Here is a 5,412-nt window from a genome sequence, read left to right on the forward strand (position 1 = left end):
AGCCCTTCTTCGTCTTATGGTCGGGGATTTGCTGGTGGGGAAAATCATGCATCCATTGGTGGAGGAACCCACAAAAGAGAAGTTTGCTTTGAATTTGAATGGGAATTTTCCTATACTGGTAGAGAATATTGGAGTTAGCACGTTGAATTCGGCAGCCAATTCGATTGTTAATTTTATTGAAAACAATAATCCTAATACTTCTAGGGATGTTGTGAGTCCTCTTGATAAACTACAGGTGATAGAAAAATCCCCAACCAACTTGTTTTTTTTCAAAAATGGGTAAGCATAAACGGGCAAAAAAATCAACGATTAATTTAAAAAGAAGAGGGAGCAGATTTAAGATTCGGGCACCAAAATGGCATACTTGTAGCTGAAGCAATGAATATGGTTGCGAACATATTAGATGTTGGGGTTTCAGCTGTTGATTCGGGAAGCAAACATGGGAGGTCATTGTCAGTGAATGATGTGACTAATCTGGATGCTTGAAGTGAGTTTGTTTTTTACTCATTTTCCTTTTTGGGATGTTACTGAATTTATTTATATGGAATTGTCAAGGGTGCGCGGACCCTAAATTTGTGAGGGTTGTTAGAGACAATCTTGCGGAGTTTAAAGTTGCTATTGCTGTGTTTTTTGAGACTAGAATTAGCAGTACTAAGGCTGATGATATTATCGCGAAAATTGGGATGGATTGATCTCATCTGGTTGAAGCTCAAGGTTTTGTTGGGGGAGTGTGGGTTTGTTGGAATAATCATGTTCAAATTAATATTCTCATGAATGATCCGCAATTTGTCCATTGTCATTTGAAAAAGGTGAATGGTTCTTCGGACTTCTCGGTGACTTTTGTTTATGGATTTCCTGATAAGCAGAGGCGTAAGGTTTTATGGGATAAATTAAATTCTCTTGCTCAGTCTGTGGTGGAACCTTGGGTTTTACTTGGTTACTTCAACTCGATTCTATTTCCGGAGGAGAAAAGAGGAGGCCGTCCCATTTTTCAAGGTGCAAATTATTTTATACTTTTATGCATAATATGCTTTGAGGGATCTTGGGTTTAAGGGGCCTCAATTTACTTGGAGAAGAGGGGTGATTTTTTAGAGACTTGACAAAGCTATTGGGAATAGTGAATGGTGCCGGGTTTATCCAGATGCGACTGTGTTCCACCTCCCTCATTTAAAGTTGGATCATAGATCTGTATTATATCATTAAATTCTCCTAAAAAAGATCATGTTGACAGGCCTTTTTAGACTCTTCGCTCCTTGGGCTAATCACCCATCCTTCGCTCAATTTGTTCATGACAATTGAAGTAACGGGGTGGATTTAGTTGGTAATCTTGCTTCCTTACTATGGAACTGAAAAAATGGAATTCTGAGATTTTTGGACATATTGTTAAAAGGAAACGTTTGCTTGCTCTTTGCATTGAAAAGATTCAAGCTGCTTTAGCTCAGAAGTTTTCTAGGCTCCTTTTGGACCTTGAATGTAAGTTGCATGTTGAATATGAGAAGGTGTTTGATGTGTAACATCCCGAAAACTGGGTTAGAAAAATTGGGATTGTGAAATTATGTCAAGTGAATTAATCTGGATTAGTAGAGATGTGTTGTGCTTGTGTGTGTGAAGTTTTAGGTTTGAGCTCTTCTTTTGAAATTTTGTTAATTTTTAGCTCAATTTTTATCTCTAGTCTTGTGATTTAAATATTATTTTCGCTCAGTTGATGACAAGAATGATCCTACTAGTTTAGTGGTAAGGCTTCAACTTATCTTTCTTGTGTTCAAAACCCCACGTGTGCAAAATGGAAATTTATTTTTGTTTTGAGATCTAAAGGAAAATTTGATGTGGATAGTGATAGGAGTTAGTGGGATTAGTGGGGTAGTTGTTGGTTTTAATAAGAAAATCTCCTCACTTTTCCCATTCAATTTTCACGTTCTTTTCTTTCTCTTTATGCTTTTTTTTTCTTTTTAGAGTTTCATTTCTTTTTTTTCTTCTTTCCGGTTGATTCTTTTGTTTTGTTTTACTGCCATTAAGTGCTGAGGGATTAGTCTTTTTAACTCTTCGTTGCCAGTTGTAATCCAAGATTCGTGTTTATTTTCTGTTATTAAATTTTAGTTTGTTCTTAAGCAAGTTTTGAGTAATTAATGTTTAGTTTCTGACCTGCATTGTGTACAGTATTTTCACGGTGTTAGACCAGGCAAAGGGTGGGAGAATCAAAACCTTCCATCTTTGTAATCACTGTTTCGACGTGGTTTATGTGAATTAAGTGCCCATGTGCTTATTTAGTAACTATTTCTTTAAGGAAAAAATGGTTTTTTGAGTGAGATTTTGGGATTTAACTATATTGCAATTAGTCTCGTTAAACATAGTATGTCAGTTTTGAAGTGCTGCGGTTGTATGAGCGATCAAATCTTTAATCAGGTGTGTGATTCTAACACGAGTTGTTGCTCAAAATTCGAGAAATTCACGAAACATGGGTTATTTTCAAAACTGCCCAGCGACCACATGGTTGGGAGCTAGGCTGTATGGTGGACTGTGTGGTAGGCCATGTGGAGCACACAACTATGTGTATTTTTATAGGCTGTATGGAGCACACGGCCGTGTGGGTAAACTGTGTGGACCACATGAGCTAGGTTTTTGGGTCGTGTGAGCCTTATGGGAAAATTTTGATGCCCAATTAAGAGCTGATTAAGAGACTTAAAAATTAGGTTCGTGGGCATTATTTAGGCCCAGAAAACGTAAGTTTCAGTAAACAAACATGAGTAAGTGTTGGAGGTATGTTAAATAAGTTCTGATAAGTATAATAATGTGTTATGATTTGCTATAAGTAGGTACATGAGTTAAGCTGGTGTGTTATATGTATTTTGTTATCTATTTTGATAAGATATCCGCTTCAACTATGTAATATGTTATGCTATGATCTGTATAAGTTATGTGTTGTGTTATGTTTCGTATATTATTTGTTTATGCATGCATGCCATGCAACCTATGTGATATGTATTCATATTAACGTGACTTTGCATATGTATTGGAATGGGTTATAATATGATGGAGGAAGTGTGATATGGTAGTTTTACTGCAATTATGGCGGCTAGAGCGCAAATATATATAGGACAGCTCAGCTGCAATTATGTGAGTGGCACATCGCCATATATTAATGTGATTGATGGATGGACTCTTGTAGTCCTATTTGATGTGATTGGCTGGTCAGATATGGTGTGTAGCGAATAGGGGTAGGACATTGTATGGTATGATTTATAATATGCGCTGATATAATAAGATATGTTCCGATATATGTTGAGCTTTGTTATGATTTATGTTAAGCTTTGATATGTAGTGTGATATAAAATTACGCGTTGCTTATTGTAAATGCAAAACCATAGTAAAATTATTTTTTGTGGGTTGGGGCACACATTGGGCTTCTAGTTCACTTGTTTGTGTATACGTTTCAGGTGAACCTCTAGCTTAGGACCGGAGGTTGTGCGGGAGCTCGGATTGTTTTCTTGGCTAGGTTTAAGTAAATATGGTGATTTACATTAGCAAATTTATTCTTGGATTTTTAGGATTTTATTTTGTTTTTGGGCTGTGTTTTGGTTTTCGTTTTCTTCGTCGTTTTTTTTAAGTTTTAACGTAAAACTGCAAAATCATACGAACTAACAAATTAGAATTCAGTTTTTAAAAATTAAAACTCTAAATTTTTTCTGCTGCGAGTTAAGAAACCTTTAAGTATTTTTGTATAAATAAATAGTCTTTAACTAATGTTAGCATTAACCAGAAAAGGTTTTTTCAAAATCGGTATTTTCAAAACATTCTAATTTGAAATTGATTTTGACATTTGAAATAAGTGTTTACGAACTTAAGTTTTTTTAGAACATCTGTAAGAGTTCTGCAAGTTTTATGTTTTTGTAATGCTCAACTAAGTTGCTTAAAACAAGAGTTTTTAAACAAACTAATGTAACTCTTCCAAATTTGGCCATATTATGCAAGTTTTATGTTTTTCTAACACACAATTAAGTTGGTTAAAACAAGAGTTTTTAAATAAATTAATGTAACTCTTCCAGATTCGGCCATAACGTTTAGGCCAGGTTTGAGGTGTTATATTATAAGGAAAAATTACTTTGGAAGTAGAAATTGAGAATGGATTGATTCCAATTTGGTGACAGAAATACAAAAATTTTCCATAATAAAACACTTGTTAGGCGGAATTTAAACAAAATTGTTGCTTTAAAGATTGGTGATCAATGGTGCTATGATAGTGAAATCCTTCAAGAGGAGATGGTTAGTTATTTTTCTTCGCTTTACTCTTTGAATAATTAATCTCTTGGATTGTTCCCTTTATATGCTTGTTTTTCGGTGTTGGATTCTACTTCTTTGGATAATCTTGTAACGGATGTGACTAATGAGGAAATTCATAATGTTTTATTTAGTATGGGATTTTTGAATTAGGTTCAGATGGTATTCATGCTTTATTCTATCATAGCCAATGGGATATGGTTGGTGCAAACGTGTGTAATCGGGTGAATGGTGTTTTTTCTGATCAGACTCTTAGTAGTAGCATTAACAAAATTTTTCTAGTCCTTATTCCTAAAACTAAGGCTCCTAAAATTTGACCTAGTTTCAGCCAATCAGTCTTTGTAATGTTTTATACAAGGCTGTTACAAATATTATTGCGAATCGTTTCAAGCCGATTTTTCCTAATCTCATCGCTCAGAATCAAGTTAGTTTTAAAGCAGAGAAGCAGATTACTGATAATATTATCATTGCCCAAGAGGTTGATCATTTGATGCGTATTAAAAAAGGGAAGAAAAGTCGGATGGCCATTAAAGTGGACTTGGAGAAAGCCTATAATAGAATTCCATGGGATTTTATTGGAGATATTTTATTGGATATAGGTTTTCCTTCGAATTTATGTAGAATTATAATGGATTGCATAACAACATCTTCCATGCAAATTTTATGGAATGGTAAACCTACGGTTAAATTCTATCCAAAGAGAGGTATTAGACAAGGTTGTCTTATGTCTCCTTATATCTTTGTTCTATGTATGGAGAAATTGGGTCAACTTATTCACCAAAGAGTTGAGGATAAAGTTTGGAGATCAATTGTTCTTGGTAAAAATGGTCCTATTTTTCATTGATGACCTGTTCTTATTTGTAAAGGCGGACTTTGAGCAGGTAAGAATTATAAAGGATGTTCTAAACACTTTTGGAGTTGCCTCGGGACACAAAGTCAATGGGCTTATAACTACCGTTTTCTTCTCCAATAATACTGATTCCAACTATGCTAATAATATTTGCAGTATTCTTGGTTTTACCAGACTGATGATTTGAGGATTTACTTGGGTTTGCCTCTTTTCCACCGGAGAATAACGACGAATACCTTTAAATTCATTGTGAACAAGGTCAGACGAAAAGTGGATAACTGGAATGC

The sequence above is a fragment of the Gossypium hirsutum genome, chromosome A12 (genome assembly GCF_007990345.1).
Source record: "Gossypium hirsutum isolate 1008001.06 chromosome A12, Gossypium_hirsutum_v2.1, whole genome shotgun sequence".
Taxonomy (NCBI): domain Eukaryota; kingdom Viridiplantae; phylum Streptophyta; class Magnoliopsida; order Malvales; family Malvaceae; genus Gossypium; species Gossypium hirsutum.